The following is a 21,938-nucleotide window of genomic DNA, read 5'->3' as shown; positions in this document are numbered from 1 at the left end:
ATATTCTGTACTTACTGCTTATTGCACTTCTGGTTAGATGCTAACTGCATTTCATTGCCTTGTACCTTACATGTGGAATATACCTTGGAAGTGCATTACCTTGGAACATACCTTGGAAGTGCATTAGCATGGTTTAAATCGTACTTATATGACCGCCATCAGTTCGTAGCAGTGAATGAAGATGTATCCTATCGATCACAAGTGCAGTATGGAGTACCTCAAGGCTCAGTACTAGGGCCGCTACTCTTCACGCTTTATATGTTACCCTTGGGAGATATCATCAGGAAACATGGTGTTAGCTTTCACTGTTATGCTGATGATTCTCAGCTCTATATTTCTTCGCAGCCCGGTGAAACACACCAATTTGAAAAACTAATGGATTGCATAGTCGATATAAAAAACTGGATGACGAGTAATTTCTTACTGCTACATTCTGAAAAAACAGAGGTGTTAATTATAGGACCTAAAAACTCTGCTTGTAATAACCTAGAACACTGTCTAAGACTTGATGGTTGCTCTGTCAATTATTCGTCATCAGTTAGGAACCTAGGTGTGCTACTTAATCGCAATCTTTCCTTAGAAAGCCACGTTTCTAGCATTTGTAAAACTGCATTTTTCCATCTCAAAAATATATCTAAATTACGGCCTATGCTCTCAATGTCAAATGCAGAAATGTTAATCCATGCATTTATGACCTCAAGGTTAGATTATTGTAATGCTTTATTGGGTGGTTGTTCTGCACGCTTAGTAAACAAACTACAGCTAGTCCAAAATGCAGCAGCAAGAGTTCTTACTAGAACCAGGAAGTATGACCATATTAGCCCGGTCCTGTCAACACTGCACTGGCTCCCTATCAAACATCGCATAGATTTTAAAATATTGCTTATTACTTATAAAGCCCTGAATGGTTTAGCACCTCAGTATTTGAATGAGCTCCTTTTACATTATAATCCTCTACGTCCGCTACGTTCTCAAAACTCAGGCAATTTGATAATACCTAGAATATCAAAATCAACTGCAGGCGGCAGATCCTTTTCCTATTTGGCGCCCAAACTCTGGAATAACCTACCTAACATTGTTCGGGAGGCAGACACACTCTTGCAGTTTAAATCTAGATTAAAGACCCATCTCTTTAACCTGGCATACACATAACATACTAATATGCTTTTATTATCCAAATCCATAAAAGGATTTTTAGGCTGCATTAATTAGGTAAACCGGAACCGGAAACACTTCCCATAACAACCTATGTACTTGCTACATCATTAGAAGAATGGCATCTACGCTAATATTTGTCTGTTTCTCTCTTGTTCCGAGGTCACCGTGGCCACCAGATCCAGTCTGTGTCCAGATCAGAGGGTCACTGCAGTCACCCGGATCCAGTACGTATCCAGACCAGATGCTGGATCAGCACCTAGAAAGGACCTCTACATCCCTGAAAGACAGCGGAGACCAGGACAACTAGAGCCCCAGATACAGATCCCCTGTAAAGACCTTGTCTCAGAGGAGCACCAGGACAAGACCACAGGAAACAGATGATTCTTCTGCACAATCTGACTTTGCTGCAGCCTGGAATTGAACTACTGGTTTCGTCTGATCAGAGGAGAACTGGTCCCCCAACTGAGCCTGGTTTCTCCCAAGGTTTTTTTCTCCATTCTGTCACCGATGGAGTTTCAGTTCCTTGCCGCTGTCGCCTCTGGCTTGCTTAGTTGGGGACACTTCATCTACAGTGATATCGTTGACTTGATTGCAAATAAATGCACAGACACTATTTAACTGAACAGAGATGACATAACTGAATCCAATGATGAACTGCCTTTAACTATCATTTTTGCATTATTGACACTGTTTTCCTAATGAATGTTGTTCAGTTGCTTTGACGCAATGTATTTTGTTTAAAGCGCTATATAAATAAAGGTGACATTGACATTGACATGTGCAGTGACAATAAAGTTGAATCTAATCTTATCTAAGATGGTAAAGGCTTGGTGGCTACTCCGTTCTTCGGGTCCACCGGCTAGTTAGCAACAGCAGCTGATTCCGTTCAGTGGCTCAGTGGGGCTTCAGCACCAATTCAGTGGCTCTGCAAGTCTTCAGCACAGATCAGGTAAGAATGAACTCAGTACTTTACATCACAGGGTTCTACAATGACGGCAGATTCACAGCTTTAGCAGGTTCTTCGCTGAGCTCAGACAGAGAATAGAGAGAGGTAAATACACTTCACAGCTTTAACAGACTCTTTGCTGGACTCAGACAGAGAGTAGAGAAAGGTAAATATACTTCACAGCTTTAGCAGATTGCTCGTTCACAGCTTTAACAGGCTCCTTGCTGGACTCAGACAGAGAGAAAGGAGGTAAGCATACTTCACAGCTTTAGCAGATTCTTCGCTGGGCTCAGACAGAGAGGTAAATATACTTCAAAGCTTTAATAGAATCTTTGCTGGACTCAGACAGAGAGTAGAGAAAGGTAAATACACTTCACAGCTTTAACAGATTCCTTGTTCACAGCTTTAACAGGTTCTTTGCTGGACTCAGACAGGAAAGAGGTAGGTAAGCATACTTCACAGCTTTAACAGGCTCTTTGCTGGACTCAGACAGAGAGTAGACAAAGGTAAATACACTTCACAGCTTTAGCAGATTCCTTTTTCACAGCTTTAACAGGTTCTTTGCTGGACTCAGACAGGGAGGAGGGAGGTAAGCATACTTCACAGCTTTAACAGGCTATTTGCTGGACTCAGACAGAGAGTAGAGAAAGGTAAATATAGTGGTTCTGTATCACTTCTTCCCCACTCCTCGTCACCCAAGACAGGGCTTGCCCAAATACGTAAACAACAAAGCTTCGTCGAGGGATTATAGGTTGGTCGCCCATACAGTCTGCGATGTCCCACACTCGTGTATACACTACAACACATACAATTCACACGTGATAATTGAACTCAGCACAGCATGCACAAACCTCAGATCCTTAAGGCAGAGTGTATATCCAGACGACAGCCTCAACCGATGGACTACCCATGCGCTGATACAAAACAGGGCTCTCACGGGTGTGTCATTTCCAAACATCCATCTTCAGCAAATAGCCAGAGAACAACCAGGTACTTATCTCAGGACGAATCTAGTCTCCCTCCGGTTCTTTCCCTAATGAGTCACTGCTGCATCTCCCCCGATCTCTCCTCGCTTCTTTTTCGTTTCTCTCCAACGTCAACTTCTTTTATTTCCCTCCTAGTCCAATCGCCTGCTTGCATATTTTCCAACACAGCTGCCAGCAATTGCCCTCATTATCTTTCATGCCAGCGTATTTTTCCTGCTTCCGTATATCACCGGAACTGGCCTTGTGTTACACCGGAAGTGTTCCCTGCCACAATTTCCCGGCCTATAGTTCTGGCTTTCATCACCCTGTGACACAATGTCTATGCTCAAATGAAAAAAATACACACCGAGAACGAGTGGCCAGTAGTATATTTGCGTTTACATGTTTTCTGTTAATTGCTGTTTAGGATGACTGCAGTCAAATTCACTTACACAGAGGACAGTTGTCACTGGCTTAATAACATGAGTCCCATTTCAAACTCCATGTATGAAAAATAAATCTTTAGAGAGTGCCACTCTCAGAGTGCAATGTCTATGCTCAAATGAAAAAAATTTAATAGAAAACGTGTGTGAAATGCACAATGTGCATGGTTTCAGATTGCTTTCAGTTCAATAAAATAAAATAAAAAATTATGTAACTAAAGTGGGCATGCTGTGATCTGTGCTGAATTTTTTCACTGTAACTGACAGATTCCAGCTGAAAAAAAAAATACAACATGGGAGAGGGAGAGATCATGAGTCATTCCAGGAAATGGGACGGGATTTTCCCCCAGTTTTTCTCGTGGGATTGGGACAGGACGGGAACTTTTTTTGCGGGAGGGGGACGGGAGAGATTTGAAAATCCACTCCTGTGTCACCATCACCCTCTACTTCACACACACACACACACACACCTGCCACAGCAGCCACGAGTCGCATTGGAGTGACGTCAACTCTCCCTTGAACTGATTGGCTAGAGGCGCAGCTGTCAATCTAGAACTTGCGGGCCAATGGTGACGCTGAAGCCTGCCCTGATTTACATGAATCTCAAACTGTGACTTTTAGAAACACTACTATTTTACACGTGTTTTTAATATTTGATTTTTGCTTGTTATTTTTCGCTCTGTGACTGCAATACATTTGGCCGGATTATAATCCCATAAATTCCCTGTGCTGTTGTTGAAAAGGGGGTTTCCCGAGGTTGCTGATTGGCTGGAAGTTCAGTAGTCCTTGAAGTGATGTCTTGGGAAGCCTGTGGTTGGGCTTTGGCTGATGATGCAGAGTTGTGGGCTGGTTGTAGTTTTAGACGGGCACTCGAGATCAGACTTGGAGACAAAACTTAACTCAGAACACAACACACTCAAACGGAAAAGAAAATAAACAAAGAATATAAGTAAAGTGTGACGAGACTATGTGGTGCTTCTTCTCATCGTGGCTAAGTAGCAGCAGGCATGCTGGCCGAAGCACGCTGGCACAGTGCTTAAAGAACGCTAAAAGTGATGACTAAAAGCAGCAGCTATGAGCTGGCATGACTAAAATCAAAAGCTAAAAGCTAAATTTGTGATGTCCTGAGTTTTTAAACTGGCCTTTTGGCCACACCTCAAATGTTGTCTTGACCGATTAGATAGTCTTTGCTTGAGGTGTTGCGATGTTTCTCTTGCCTGATAATAAATCATGTTATCTTTTTTCCCACTCTTACAGGGTATAATTTTGGACATGATGCCTATAACACGAATATGATACATATGACAAATAATTGATTCTCAGAAACGTTTCAAGCAAGAATATTCAAACACACACATAAACATGAATATGAATTAGGGGTGTAACGGTATGCAAAAATCACAGTTTGGTACGTAGCTCGGTTTTAAAGTCACGGTTCGTTCATTTTCATACAGTTAGGGAAAGAAATGCAAACATTAAACGGCAGGTTGTTTATTACTATAAACCTTTTTTTAACCATTTGTTTAAACTTTTTTTAAACACCTTTTTAATAAAATATAATAAAATATATATAAAATAAAAAAAGAATAAGAAATAAAATACTGCTGCAAAGTTCTCCACTAAATAAAATACTGTCTCAAACCAATATCACACAATAAAATATAATGAAAAATATAAATATGATTACAGTGCAGCATTACCAATCCCAGTTTGTAGGCCTGCTCATATTTAAAAAATATATATAACTTTTCCAAAGAGTAAAGTGCAGCATTTTTCCTAGTTGTAGTGATGTTCACACTCGCGTGATGCCTTTTGAAAACTTTAGAATCAGCTGCAGGGCGGGATTTCCGCTGAACGCGGAGAGTTCCGCCACTTAATATGTTCGTGTGGAAACACGAAAATGTACCTATGTTCCGCACACAAAATATTAAATTCGGTCATTCGGTGCACACGTGCACCGTACCTAAAGCCCTGTACAGAAACGGTCCGGTACGAAAACACATACCATTACACCCCTAATATGAATCCTTAAGCTATTCAATAGTTATTAAAAAGATATACACAATAAGCGATTAGAAACATGATAGTCAAATGTGTGGGTTTCATATATGATATGGAGTTAAGCAGTGGACTGGTATTCGTTTAGAAGTCTTTTTGAGTTAATTTTGGTGCATCTACATCTGTAAAAGAGGTTAAAAGGTCCCCTTAGGAATTTCAGTCTGGTTCTTGTCTTCTAGGTGGGGTGGGGTGGGATGGGGGGGTCATTCCAAATATCTTGTGATCATGGGTTTACATGTGATGGTCATGCTGTGCATCTATTTGACCATCAATCTGAATTACTTGCCACAAATTTGACAATCTCTTTTCTGAATTGAAATTGTCAATAATTGTTCTAATGGTGTTAATGTTGAAAGCTGTTCTGTGAAAGAGTTGGTTGGTAAGCTTGCATCAGACTGTGGTGTTAGGATTTTAGAACATACTGTTGCCTTTCTGTGGAATTCGGCTCATGTTTCAACCATGCTCCCGATCAAATCTTTAATTTGTCTGATTCGGGCCTGATTTGCTACTATGTCCTGCCACAAGTCACTTAAACACATAGTGAGAGAAGCTGAGAAGATCGTGGGTGTCTCTCTCCCCTCCCTCCAGGACATTTATGGAACCCACCCCACCCATAATCCCTCTGCATCGCAGGTAATCCCACTCCCCTATCACACAGGGAGGAAACTGCGGAGTCTCCAGGCCAGGACAAGCAGACTGAAGGACCGCTTCATTTATCAGGCTGTCAGGAAACTGAACTCCCTCCCCACCTTGCCTCCTCTCCCCTATTTTGCCCCAGTCACCACTGAACTCTGAATACCCCCCCACTTTTTGCCCCCCCCCCCCCCCCTTTCCAGATCCCACATCGCCAGGTCCTTCCACTCCCCCCTCCCACTAACAAACGCTGACCTGCACCAGTCACTTTGTGCAGAATTGGTCTGCGAACTACCTCATTCATCTCTTCAGTCAGTTTAAATAAAGAACTGCTCTCCAAGCTTTTTGTCAATTTAAAGGTTCTGTATGTAGGACTGACACCGAGTGGTTTAACTAGGTATTACAGTCCAAATTCAAAATATTGGAGAGGGTTTTTTCACCCAGTCCCTCATCCTCAAACTTGAGCACACGCAGGTTGCCAGATTGATGACACAAACAGGAATGAGCACACTTGACAATAAATGAAAATAAGTTAAATGAAAGTGCCATTATAGAGAGAGAGAGGATGCTGTACTGCTGAATCACTCACTCTTAAGTTTATTTATTGCATCTGCATTGCCACTTTAATTTTCCTTCATGCACCTCTACGTCACTCTACAATGACATTTTAGATACTGCTCTACCCCAATAATCATATTAGTACCTCAGGACTACTTATGAATTCTTAAAACTCTTAACACATCCCTTCCTGTATCTCCCCACCGCTGCAGCATTGTCAGCTCCCACAGGAGTCCTTTCTGTATCTCCCCACTGCCACAGCAGTGTCCGCTCCCGCAGGAGCCTTTACTGTATCTTCCCACCGCCGCAGCAGTGTCCGCTCCCGCAGGAGCCCTTTCCGTCCTTCCCTACTGCCGCAACAGTTCTCACTCTCACAGGAGCCTCAAAAAAACTTCTCTGATTCGTCTATACTTGATAGCAAAACTATCGCTTGCTTCATTAAATAAAGGTGGACCAAGATAGGAAAAGCCACTACATGTAAAATTTTAATGTCCATTCTCCAATTCAACCTCATCAGGCTCACTTTTCTTATGTCCAACTCCGGAACGCTCAATCTAAATTCACGCTGGACCCTCTCTTCATCAACGACTTTGGTTAAAAAAAAAAAAAAAAAACCTTAACTGATCCTTGCTCAATCAGGCCTACCCGCAGAAAATTTTCCAGCCACTCATTTCGCATCGGGGCAGCAACTTCAGCAGCTCAAAAAGGGCCACTCACAAAATCAGATAGAGGTCCTCGGTTGTTGGTCATCAGACATTTTTATAAAACTACTTCAGGTATGATCAACTCCACTCCAATGAAGGCAGCCCAGGTAGCCCTGATCAGTATATTTAAAAAATTCAGCGTTTTAAATCATGTTGTTTACTTGATTAATGGGAGGCTCTCCTTCCCAATATAGTCAGTTATTGCTTCTTCGGTCAAAGTAAGGGCCCTTCAGCCGTCGTTACAAGTCTCCTCGCCTATTCAGCATTGGACAGGGCTCTCCCTTCCGGTGCAGCAGGGCAGTGGCTCCCTTCGGTCGCAGTGTGAGCCTTTCGTCTGTCATTGAGTTGTGCTGCGTGCTCAGTGGCGGACGGGGTTCTCCCTCCCGTTGCAGCAGAGCCACAGGCCCCCTTCGGTTGTTGTGACAGCCCTCCATCTGATGCTTCAAATCATGCCTCATATCACTTCACAAGGGGGACTCTCCTTTCCGGTGCAGCAGAGCCACAGCTCCCTTCGGATGCATTGAGAGTCCTTCCATCAGTTGCGTTTTTTTGCTTACTCGGCATTGGATGGGGCTCCCCTACCAGTGAAGCAGAACCACGGCTCCCTTTGGTCGCAGTGTGAACCCCCCGTCTGAGTTCTGTTGCATGCTCAATGGCGGACAGGGATCTCCCTCCCGATGGAATAGAGCCGTTGACTCCCTTTGGTCGCAGCAGGAGCCCTCCATCCGATGCATCAAACCGCACCTCGAATCTTTTTGCCTATTCTGCATCTGATAGGGCTCTCCCTTCCGGCTCTGTAGACCCACGGCTCCCTTCGGTCACAGGGTGAACCCCCCGTCTGAATTGTGATACATGCTCAAGGGCGGACAGTCACACTGAGAGCCCTCCATCAGATGCATCAAACCATGCCTCGCATTCAGTCGCAAGGGGGACTCGCCTTTCCAGTGCAGCAGAGCCGCAGCTCCCTTCGGGCACAGCAAGAGTCCCTCCACCAGTCGTACTCCATTTAGCGTCAATCAGGGCTCTCCCCTCCGGGGCAGCACCCTCGATACAGCAGAGTCGCGGAACCCCTGCAGAGGCTGGGAGAGCCCTCCGAGACGTAAAACCGTGGCTCACATCAACCCGCAAAGGAGGACTCCCCCTTCCGGTGCAGCAGAGCCGCAGCTCCCTTCGGATGCAGCGGGAGTCCCTCCATCAGTCGAGTCTCTTTGCCTTCCCAGCATTGGACTATGGCTCCTCTTCTGGTGCAGCAGACCCACGGCTCCCTTCGGTCGCAGTGTGAACCCCCCGTTCGAGTTATGTCGCATACTCGATGGCGGCCAGGGATCTCCCTACCGATGGGGTACAGCTGCTGGCTCCCTTCAGTCGCAGTGTCAGCCCTCCATCAGATGCATCTAATGTGACGTAATCCAAACGCAAATGCAAATCACGCATTACTGTTGCATTTTCGTTTAAGCGAACGCACAGTGTCTGCCAAATTTAAAATGGAAATGCAAAGTCCTTTTGCAATTGTTTCCTATATCTTATGAGCTATGAGCCTGTCATATTTAAATAGCAATATGAATTACCACATTTGCCTTTTCACTCTCTGCACTGTGCATGTAAACTGCCAAAACTCAAATGGAATCGCAATTCCTTTCGCATTTGAATTTCCAACGTCTACACGGAAACCTGTCAATCAAGTGACAGGGGTGGGGCCATTTTATTGGGCGTGTTTGCATTGGGAAGTGACGCCACTCACAGTCGACGGTAATAAATAATTATTAATTAATTAGTGTGGACTTTGTCATCTAAATACTTAATAACCAATAAGGTTAAGGATGTCTTAAAAATTACTTAATCTTTTCTATCCTGTGAAGCTTTACTTGAAAAAGATGTTTCCTGATATTGACACTTTATGTTCTTTTTGTGGTGCTGAACACGAATCCATTTCTCATCTCTTCTGGGAATGCACATATACAAGTCTGTTCTGGAGGAATTTTTGTATCTTCGATCATGCTAAAATGTACCATGTTTTACTATGGTAAATATGAGTTATCGATAGTGTTTATAATTAAACCACAGTAGCCACAAATGTACAGTTGTCTGAGACGTTATGAAATGTTCTTTAACATCATGAACCATAAAATGTAGTCAGTGGTCTGCTATGGTTTATTTTCATAATAGGTAAACACAGGTCACAAGTTAACACGGTCACATTTCCTTGATTCAGCAGCTGCACGATGTGCCGCCGAGAGTCCTTTCTTGAATTCAGAGATCTGAAGCAGATTCGGTGTAGATCGGTAGCTCGGTGGTTAGTGACTGTGCGTTCACACCGCCGGCGTCGAGAGTGTCAAAGTGGCCGGAAGTCATTCATTTTCAATGTAAGCCGGCGCGGAGCAGCGGCGAGGAGCGGCGTGACTTGTCCGTTGAGAGCGTCGAGGAGAGTTGAAATCAAGCCAACTTTATGGTAATGAGCTATGATGCGGTTGGGCAGCAACCAATCGGAACGTAGAAGTCCACCGCTTGAAAGGATTCCAGAGAATGCAGCTCCTTCTATGCTCCGACCACATTAGTTCCCAAGCACAATGGAGGACAGGTTGATTACTGCTGTTTCGCGTTTGCAATAATCTATGATGTGTCCCTGTTTGCGTACAGGGACATAAAAAATTTAATTAAAAGTGATACGTGAACCAAGGTGTCTGAGATTGTTTATTTTCCTGGTGAGTTGCTGATGTGCAGTAATGTTATAGGAATAATAATCTAATGATATAATAAATAATAGTACTTGTAGTCCCAGTTTACTTTTAAACAGATTTCCCTGATTATACTTACATTAAGTAATGTTTATACTTGATTATATTTACTTAAGTAGCATTTTCAATGCAAGACTTTTACTTGCATCAGAGTATTTTTACAGTGCTTTATACATTATTAGGTAAAGGATCTTAAAACTTCATCCACAACAATATTTAATGAGGTTAACTTATAACGTTACCCTCCTTGTGGTTAGTCTGCATGAGATCAACAAGCTTGTTTGCTTTGCGGCCGCTTTAAATACAAAATAAGCATTCGGTCTACGTCAGAGCGTCTTGTGCTTTCAGAATCGCCGAGTCTGCTGCCGTCGTTCCAGCACATCTGCAGCAGAGACCTGAACCAGTAAGTTGGTCACCAGATAACACGGTAACCAGTTAAACCGTAACACCGGGAAGATTAGGCAAATAGACTGGTGACTCCCCAAACTCCCCAGAGTTTGGAAGCAAAATGCGAAAAAGCTCTACTTCCTTTAGTGGACTTTGCTATCCGAGGTACTACCAAAAGTCCAAAGTTTTGTGACCTTAGGGAGCATGATGGAATGTAGCGTGGTAGAAGACTAGTTAGGTATGCAGGAGTTGAACCATTAAGGGCCTTATAGGTAAGTGTAAGAATTACAGATCCTCAGACACTTTGATCTTCTGAGACATACAATAGATATACATTGCATTAACATACAGACATCTGTTACCATATCTCTCTGAGAGAAAATGCGGGAAAACTGTGTCAGAATTAAATTGCCATCTGTTCGTCCAGCAAACGTTTAGGGTAAGTTAGTTAACTTGTATTAATGCATTAGAGCATGAAGAAAAATCAGAATCGTAAAGTTACATTGATTTGTAAGGCAAAAACAGAAACTCATGTAATTTGTGTAAAAGAGTTTTATTCACTAAACACTAATGCAAACTAAACAAACAAACATACATACAATCAATCACTTATACAGGGGAAAGGGCAAATGAGATTTGGTGGATGATAGCATGAGGAAAACCAGAAAATGAAGCTATGAAAAGAATCAGTTAACCACCTAAGCATAGTTTATAATGGGGTCTATAGCTTATACTAAACCTCTTTTTCGTTTAGTTAAGTGTATGATACTTGCATTACCTTGGATTGGAATGAGCGTCTGTATGCAAAGTCTTAAAGGTTTGGAGGTTCGGTGGTGTAGGAGTCGCGATCACGTTCTTTTTTCTGGTTTTGAAGAGTGATGAATTCCAAATATTGGGAGTTTCTTCCCAGTGGAAAGTGGAAAGTCCTAAGAGAGAGGTCAGCTGAGAGAGTTCTATATCATCCTCCTCATCCCCTTAGGATCTAAAAGAACCACAGACTAAAGACAGGTCACTGATGTAAGGCCTTTAAGGTCTGAGAAGGTTCACGCCTCTCAGGATGGGCTTGTCCAATGAGAAAGACTGAAATTCCAAGAGGGGGTTGGAACTAATGAAGAGTTTTACAACCCTTTGTGTGAAAAGCATGGAATTTGCAAACTCAAGTGGGGTTCAAGAGAAGAATCTTCAAGATTCTTAGAATACTAATTTATTGCTTATGTACCAACATATAATATACACTCATTTAGATCATCAGAAGACAAATTCATAGATACTTAACACGGTAAGATTACATATAGGTAAAATAACATTGAGTAGTTACTATTTGGAGAACAGACACAGTCTTAATACATTGGACAGTGCAAGTACTTCTATCATTTAAGCGGGTAGAACAAAAGCCATCATAGCAGTTATTTGAAAACTGGCTAATCATATGATCGGGACTGGGGATTGAAACTCTTTCCCATCAATGAGGAATTCCCAGTAAGCGTGGGTCATAGGCTCACGTTGATTAGTCCCAGGGCAGCTGTGGCTTAATGGTTAGAGAGTTGGACTTGTAACCCAAAGTTCACAGGTTCAAGTCTCAGTGCTAGCAGGAATTGTAGGGGGGAGGGAGTGAATGAACAGTGCTCTCTTCCTCCTCAATACCCATGGCTGAAGTGCCCTTGAGCAAGGCACTGAACCCCCAACTGCTCGCCGGGCGCTGGATATATAGTCCCCACACTCTCACTGCTGTTTGTGTGCACTTGGATGGGTTAAATGCAGAGCACCAATTTTTAGTATGGGTTAAGTGAAAGTGACATGACAGACAGCCAAGTATGGTGACCCATACTCAGAATTCGTGCTCTGCATTTAACCCAAAGTGCACACACACACACACTGTGAACACACACCCAGAGCAGTGGGCAGCCATTTATGCTGCAGCACCCGGGGAGCAGTTGGGGGTTCGATGCCTTGCTCAAGGGCACCTAAGTCGTGGTATTGCCGGCACGAGACTCAAACCCACAACCCTAGGGTTAGGAGTCATACTCTGTAACCACAAGGCCTCGACTTCCCATAGTTACCATACTTGGTAAATGTCATGACTTTTACCTTTTATTTTTTTTTCACTTCACTATGGAACCCGAACGAGAAGAAAATTAGTATTTTTGCCCAGAACGAACTCATTAGTTTTTAAGGCCTGATCTGACAATAACAGCCTACATTATTGTTTGCGTATAGTAAAACAACAACAAAAACAAATGTTGCAATTAAGTAAATTAATCAGGAAATGCTTTATGACATATTCACACAGAACGTTGTTGCTTTGAAAAACGTAAGCAAGGAGTGGAATGTGGTACTGTGTGTTTTAGTATATTTGAACATTTATGCAAAATAGGAGTATATATGTGCAAGTAAATATTTATAATGTGATATTATGATATTGCAGTCAGTGTATTGAGGTTTAAATCTCAAATCTCGTTTTCCATCCACCATAGGAATGTTGAGCAGATTCATTAAAAGCTTACTGTATTATTGTATTACTCACATCTCCAAAAACAAAAATCTTTGCCACCATCTACTGGCGGTCTCAGTTTAACATTGAAAAACGTATTTTCCTCCCATCATTTTATATTTCTATGTTCAAAATGTTAATTTAAAACATTAATCTCATAACATTATTTATGCATTTATAATTGTTATAAATATTTTCATGCCACCCATATTTATCTCTGCAGTGCACCATCAATGCACTGCAGAGTTTAGCTCCAACCCTGATCAAACCCACCTACCTGTGATTTTCTAATGATCCCAAAGACATTGATTTACAGGCTCAGGTGTGTTTGATTAGGGTTGGAGCTAAACTCTGCAGTGCACTGTCCCTCCAGGGCAAGATTTGAATAACCCTGCTGTATACACACACTATAAATTTTTATATATAATATGTAATATAGCCATTCATGATCTATGCATACATTGCAATATACTGAAAAATATAAGCATAATACTAATTTCCATATGGATATTTTTTATGTAATATATTTTCTAGTATACTCCCATGTACAGATGTAATTCAATGTAATTCAACTCAAATTGTAAAATTCGCGTATTAAATAAATTCAATGCACACAGACTTAAGTAGTTTAAGTCTTTGGTTCTTTTAATTGTGATGATTTTGGCTCACATTTAACAAAAACCAACCAATTCACTATCTCAACAAATTACAATACTTCATAAGACCAATGGAAAAAAAATAGTGAATTGTGGGCCTTCTGGAAAGTATTTTAATTGACTGTACATGTACTCAGTAGGGGCTCCGTTTGCTTTAATTACTGCTTTAATTCAGCGTGGCATGGAGGTGATCAGTTTGTGGCTCTGCTGAGGTGGTGTGGAAGCCCAGATTTCTTTGACCGTAGCCTTCAGCTCATCTGCATTTTCTGGTCTCTTGTTTCTCATTTTCCTCTTGACAATAGTCCATCGATTCTCTCTGGGGTTCAGGTCTGGTGAGTTTGCTGGCCAGTCAAGCACACCAACACCATGGTCATTTAACCAACTTTTGGTGCTTTTGGCAGTGTGGGCAGGTGCCAAATCCTGCTGGAAATTGAAATCAGCATCTTCAAAAAGCTGGAAGTGAAGTGCTCTAAGATTTCTTGGTAAACAGGTGCAGTGACTTTAGTTTTCAAAAAAACACAATGGACCAACACCAGCAGATGACATTGCACACCAAATCATCACAGACTGTGGAAACCTAACACTGGACTTCAAGCAACTTGGGCTATGAGCTTCTCCACCTTTCCTCCAGACTCTAGGACCTTGGTTTCCAAATGAAATACAAAACTTGCTCTCCTCTGAAAAGAGGACTTTGGACCACTGGTCAACAGTTCAGTTCTTTTTCTCCTTATCCCAGGTAAGACGCCTCTGACGTTGTCTGTGGTTCAGCAAATTCCTTGACACGTCTGTGTGTGGTGGCTCTTGATGCCTTGACCCCAGCCTCAGTCCATTCCTTGTGAAGTTCTCTCAAATTCTTGAATAGATTTTGCTTGACAATCCTCATAAGGCTGCAGTTCTCTCAGTTGGTTGTGCATCTTTTTCTTCCACACTTTTTCCTTCCACTCAACTTTCTGTTAACATGCTTGGATACAGTACTCTGTGAACAGCCAGCTTCTTTGGCAATGTATGTTTGTGTCTTACCCTCCTTGTGAAGGGTGTCAATGAATGTCTTCTGGACAACTGTCAGATCAGCAGTCTTCTCCATGATTGTGTAACCTAGTGAACCAAACTGAGAGACCATTTTGAAGGCACAGGAGACCTTTGCAGGTGTTTTGAGTTTATTGGCTGATTGGCATGTCAGCATGTTCTAATTTGTTGAGATACTAAATTGGTGTTTTTGTTAAATGTGAGCCAAAATCATCACAATTAAAAGAACCAAAGACTTAAACTACCTCAGCATGTGTGCATTGAATTTATTTAATACACGAGTTTCATAATTTGAGTTGAATTACTTAAATGAACTTTTCCACAACATTCTAATTTATTGAAATGCACCTGTATATTCTGTTTGCTGATGTCTGACCTTCCTGCCTGCATCTGAATATTGTCTCAAACCCTCTTGTATTAGGTGCTGCTTCTGATTGATCTCCCAGTGGTGACTTTTGCCTAACTCTGACTGGAGTTCTTCCTGGGACTTGGTGGCCTGCCAACAGTTTTTATTCCCCTTATGGTTTATGGCTTATGTCTGGTCATCCTGACCCATAGCTCAGACATACAAAGACTGCAGGATATCATTGGCACATGCAGCAAGCTCATATAAAGTTACTGTAAGTCTTTTGGCAGCTTCCTTGACAAGTTTTTGTCTTGTTTTTACATCAGCTTTTGACAGGTGCCCTGTTCTCTGAACAGTATTGTAGAGTCCCTTTGTTTCCACTTGTTGATCATGGCTTTCAAAAGAGCTGCAATAAAGAGGCTTTGGAAACATCTACAGTTTTCAAACCATCCTCCGTCAAAAAATCCTTTCCAGTTTTTCTGTACTTATCATTTTATTTCTGTAATTAATAATTATTGTAACCCCCCAAAAGGGGTTTCTGTACTAAAATAACATCCATATTTTGTTGCGTTGCTAACTGAAAGAGAAATGTCCTTGTCTGTATATCCCTTGTTATATTTAAAACACCCGCAGCATTTCTACTCACAGAAACAAGAATAATTGCCTAGACAAAAAAAACAAAACAATTATACTATTTCAGATTCTTCGTTAAGCATATTTTATTTGATCTTACGCACTATTTTTTAAACCAGATAATCCACCCTCTCCTTTCTCTTTTATCAAAGCTTTTTACAAAATCAAAAAAAAGAAAAGAAAAAAAAATCCTATACCCTTTTAATTTATTTAGTTCCCTGTAAAAAGGTCTGTATGTTCCTCACAGGGTAGGCTACATTTACACAACAATGACTACTACACTGTAAAATCCAATAGTTTACCTTACTTAGATTTAATTAGTTATCTTTACTTATTATACTTACTAGGTTATACTTACGTTATACTTACTAGGTTTTATTACGTTTCAGCTACTTTCAAGGCAAATAAAACAATTTACTTTGTTTTGAGTGACACTTACATAAAATATTCAAGTAGCCACAAAGGAACCAAAGACATTAATAAACCAGTGAGAGGCAGCAGTGCACTAATATGTTGCTAATTGCCGATTTTTTTTTTTTTAGCTCACCATTATAGTGATTAGCATTTCCTTTGGTTGGGCACTTGAAACTTAACTTAACTTGAAAATAATTTTCTCTCTATTAATGGAGAAATGCATCATGAAATCAGAGTTATATGATTTCAAAGAAAAGTAATAAATACGTTGCTTTTATAAAATGACCTATTTTTTAATTAAAGCATTTTTATGTGTGTGTTTAATAATGACCTTTTTGAGATTTTATTTTTCATAAATACCTTGATATGCTTTTTATATAATCCTTAAATAGTGAGTGGTAATATGCTGAAGTCACAAACTTAAACATTCATCACGTGAATCACAACAATGGTAACAATTAAATTTATTTTCATTAATTGTAACAATAGCCATTTTATTTGCTCTTTTTGTTGTGCTACTGCTGACACAAGACAGCAAATAAAATTGGCAAATAAAAACAACAACTTTAAAACAAAGCAACTGCATAATTTATTCTGCGCAATGCATTCTGGGAGTCAGTGAGTAGCTATACTAAGTCATGAGTAAACCTAAATGAAAGGATCAAGTACCCCCTACAGTTCTTTTGTGTAAGTTAACTATACTAAATAAGCATTTGTCAGTACAACATACTATTCCTATTTCACTTTACTTAGTTTTTTCAAGGCAATCAGTTTGCATGCTTTTTTTAAGTAAGCCCAACTTATTAGATTTTACAGTGTAAAAACAGATATGTCTTTCCTTTGGATTTTTTGACATTTTCACATGACAACGTTGTCCAAACGATTCACGTTCACACCTATCCACAAAAATAAACAAAAGCACTGTATTATGCATCCCAGGCTAGTAGATGGAGATGGCACTTAGTAAAGAAACTCTACTCACCTGCGCACATACTGTACATGTGAACTAAACACACTACATAGACATATGACGTCACCATTTCCACACAGAGATGATAACCGTATAATTTCAGAAACTTGCACTCTGAAGCCTGTTTTCAGCCCCCTTAAAGGGTGTTAAGTAAATTAATGGACAAAATGCAAAAAAAGTTTTTTTTTTAGTTGAATATGCTATTGTATAAATACCCCCTCACTCTCACTTCAGGACAATGATGGTTCAAAATCATTTATGTCTTCTTTTGCCTTGATATCATTACATCTGTGATGTTTGAAGGTCATCTCCTCCAAACTCGGGTCACAGCAGCGACTAGAGATTTTTAAGCATTTTATCTATAATTGTTTCAGACATTGCTCCATCTAAACCCTGCATTTTCTCACCTGAAGAACTCCATGGTTGTCTTTAGGCCTTCCGCACCAAATAAGTTCAACTTTGTTGGTTTAGAAGGATCAAGTGTCAGTGTCACAGGACAGAGGATGGACCATAGATGCTTTTGAAAACTGACAGTCCATCTATATTGAATTATATCTTTAGTGTTATTCTTTCTGTTCTCTCCCTCAGGTAGTGCTGCAGCTGCTCTACTAAGTTAAAATGAACACACTCCATCGTTGACTTCACAACTGTTTTGATATGTCTTTGAGTTTGCAGTAAATTGGTGCCAGAAGAGATCAGGCAGTGGTGTTTAATGGATGGTATTTAACCTCTAACAAATAATTTATTGACAGATAAATCTAGATCTTAAAGGAACAGCTCTCCTAAAAACAAAAATGATATCCTTTACTGTTGTTCCAAAGGTTTGTTTGGTTTAGTTTTGTTTCAGTATTCAGTATACCAGGGCTGTGTGTTGTAGTAGTTTGTATAAATGCGAAAAACTTTGAGTTTGTCTTTAACCGCTAGTGTCAGGTAAAATATCCGAAATATAATTCACTACATAATACTGCATGCAAAAATGAAATACTATTCCTTTTAGTCCAAACAATTGTTCAGCATGAAAGACAAAGGACAGCAATGTGTGTAGTTACATTTAATGTTGTGTTCTTTTGATTAGATTCTCAACTAGCGCAGAGGCCACTTCTGAGCAACTGGCTTTGGTCCACAAACCTTGATGATGGCAATTCTGTATATACAGTTTTGGATTTGGTTTTGGTTGTAAGTCATTTATCTCCCTCATTACATGACACCAAATTAAGCTTGTGCAAAGCAGAGCTCAGAGGAGAGGTAAGAGTAAATTATCCATCTGACTCAGAGGACAATAATTGGCTAAATTTCACAGCGTTAATCCAGTGTCCTGTCATCAAGGAAGCTTTTACTATTACAAGCCAAAAATGTATCCAATGAGACATATTCTAAAACTCAGATGTCTTTTTAAGTCCAGACTACATGTCAGCATAGTGTGGGATTACAAATTTAAGAATCTGAATCTTAAGAATTTCTTTATACTCACCGTTCTCACCATTCCTCCGAGCAAACTGATTAGTTAAGGTTTACATTATCAGTAGTGTGAACAATCTCTCTGTGGAATATCCCTTTTCTATCTCAGGCATAAATTTTGATAATGGAAAATCATGAATACTTTCATGTGAGCGCTGTTTCCTCTGCAACAGCAGCCACGCAGCTTCTACCTCATAGTCATCACTCAGAAAAGAACAAAGAAAATATCTTAATATTTGCCCCACGTCTGGACATCTTCTCCTTTCTGCTATGCAACAGTCGTTTTCAGTGTTTTAGTATCTGAAGTAAAGGAAGAAACAATACAGTAGTACCTCTGAATCACAAAGAGGCCAAATGGACAAATATTCCTCACAATTCTCTGTAATAGAAGCTAAAATGCAGCTAAAATACAGGAACTGTCCTTTCAAAGGTAGGGCTTTGATAAGGAAGTTTGACTTGGTTGTACATGATAGGTTTTACTCCTAAGTCAAAGCAATGAGAAAAAGAGGATGCACTGAGGTCGATAACAGAGTTTTAACTTGCTAATATGGATATAAACAATCAACTACAGATTTTCCCTACTTCTGCAAATGTTCTGGACTCAATCTCAATACTGGAGCTCAACACAGAAAGCCAGCTTTTCTTTTGCTGACTCAGACTTGTCATTCACCTCTATCTGAAAGCAACAATGGAGTGTCAACAGAAAGAAATTACTGGTCACTGAGTATTTAATGTCTGTAATACAATCTCTAATACAAAGTCTTATACAAGAAATGTAGTGCTTTCAGGGAAAGCATTTACAAGGAAAACAGAAGAGAGCCTAAAACAGATCCTAGCTTTCATTTCATTTCAGATCCTCCTTTTCCAGTCTCTACAACACATTTGAATACTTTGGACAATCTAATACACCATAGTAAAGTTGACGACTGAACACTGTCTACAGGCTTGCATTCCAGATCATTGTGGCCTAATTTATATGCTGATGCACTGGTACACAAACACATTGATTTGCTTAGACACATATTAAGCCTACAGAAATGTCCTAAAAGTGGAACTTTTTATAAAAATAAAAAAAAGTGAGAAAACAAATGATACTAATGAACCTTCTTTATGCAAGCAACACATTTCAAGATGGAGAATAATTATATCACACACACACACATACAAAAAAACAAAACAAAAAAAAACATCAGGCTTAGAACTTCTTCAGAAATCATTCCATACTTAACAGTCCCTGACAACAACCACCCACTGTCAAAATTGTTGTAATCAGGATGTGCATAAAACACTAACACTGTCATCATGCAAAATGGATAAGACGACAACATTGTCAGCAGTTTGCATCCAGCGGTTAATTTACCATCTGCTCCACCTGAAGGGTGATAATTACATAGAAATAGGATGAGACGGGCTGCTTTTCCGTGTAAGAATGAGGCAATATATATGCATAAAACCCAGCAAAGCTTTTTGAATGTGTTTAAAACTTTCATTAAGCTTGGTGTTATGTCTTAAAACATGCTGATAAAAGAGCACTGATGCTGAATGCTTGTTTATGGGTCTCTTTCATGCAGGTGGGTTGTTTTGTTGCAGTTAGTACTGTTGCATTGCTGCACACCTGGGACAAAAACTGACCATTTTTAGGGCCCTCGAAAACATGAACGTGATTGAGTTAGATGACAAATGTTCTAGGAAAAAGATCCTGATTCATTAAGTCTTTTCCTTTCTTTTAAAGGAGGTGATAGAGAGGTCATCCTCTAAGTCTTTTGCTGCTTTGTCTTTTTAGGCATGTCTTCCTGAAAGCTTCTTTACAATGCAGACATACTCAAGTGTTTGGCACAGGGACTGTCTGTAAGACGCAGTTGCCTTGGCTCAAAAGTCCTGTATAGTGTAAAGTTGTCCTGGTGGACCAATCATTACTTGTGCAGGATCTGACGAGGGCATATGTATATAACTGTATAACTGAAAAACTGTGGCATTTAAATGCTCACATCAACCCAATCCCTTTATTAACTAACATTCACGTAAACACTATGGTCAAATTCATCATTGGAATAATTTCATTACAACTGAATAAAAGGTTGTCCAACTGTCTATATAAATGTAGCTACTGGTTCCCAACCATGTTCCTGGAGTACCCTGGAATAACTGCACATTTTGCATGCCTCCTTCATCTGACAACCATTTCAGGTTTTGGAGTCTCAACTAATGAACTGATTAATTGCTTGATTAAGGAAAAAATGCAAAATGTGCGGTGTTGGAGAACATCAGGAACATGGTTGGGAAGCACTGGTCTACAATCATCAGGGAATGCACTCATATCCAACTTTAGATCTGGCACAGTGTGTTGCTGTCCATTTGTGCTGTGCACAAACCAGGTCACATGAATTGTGGTACAGATTTGCTCTTGCATCAGGGAGTCATGCTTGAAAAATGTAGGCTGCATCCTCAGGTGGCGTTGAGGATTTGGTGAGTGTTTGTGGAAGCACAAGTGAACTTGAGGCTTAAGAACACTTAATTGTCCACATTCCACTCCATCTTGTGCACAGTCAAGCATGCAAACCTTTTAAAGTACACTCCGCCATGAAAGGCAGACCTTTCTTTTTAAGCTCTCATTCAATGCTTTTTGCTTGGACATCAGCTGATGACAAAAATCTTGAAGCTGGAAAGGAATGTGGACAAATGAAATATACTTTTGGCTTTAGTTGTATCAGTCAAGTAAACATATTATCAGTTATGGTTCTCTGTGAAATTCCAAGCTCCCCACAGCGGGGTTGAAGCTTTGACCTAAAATGGCTTGCGTTGGAGAGTCATGTGATTTCTTGGCATTTCACCCTTTGCTTCCAGGTGTTGTGAAGAAAGGTTTAACTAATCCCTCAAAAATGGAACAATTCCATTTGGATTCTGGGGTGTTCAGTCCAAAGTATCAGCTACTGACAGTGCTTCATTCCCTCATTCCCATTTTACATCATGGTGATACAAGTGCAAGTTCAGCTGCACTTGCAATGTGTTTGCCAAGATTTCACATATTTGCAGTAAGTATTTTTTATGGCCTGACAAAAAAAAAGGCTTAATGATAAAAAGCATTTGTTAAACTAATCACAACATGCAGGAAGAAACAAGGTCTTTGTTTCCCCATTTCGTTAATTTGTGGCCACAATTTTACTTAATTAATTCTCAATTTGTGACCACAATATATTTCTTTCCTGATGTTATTTACATAACTCTGTTGTTAACACTAATTATAATATGGTGTCAAATATAAAGGCCTGGTTTATACATTTTAAGCACTGCTACTTAATGTGAACAACTGAAAAAAAAATACAAACAAAGTACATAGGGGTACATAAAAGGTTACAG

General features: G+C 40.2%; 1 long non-coding RNA gene across 1 annotated transcript in view; it reads left to right on the top strand.

Moving 5' to 3' along the window:
• Positions 1–21,938, top strand: part of LOC132096871 (uncharacterized) — a 207,753-nt gene that overhangs the window by 14,136 nt on the left and 171,679 nt on the right. The window lies entirely within an intron of this gene.

This window comes from Carassius carassius, chromosome 20 (assembly GCF_963082965.1).
Source record: "Carassius carassius chromosome 20, fCarCar2.1, whole genome shotgun sequence".
NCBI classification, from domain to species: Eukaryota; Metazoa; Chordata; class Actinopteri; order Cypriniformes; family Cyprinidae; genus Carassius; species Carassius carassius.
This window is presented reverse-complemented; position numbering and strand designations above follow the sequence as displayed.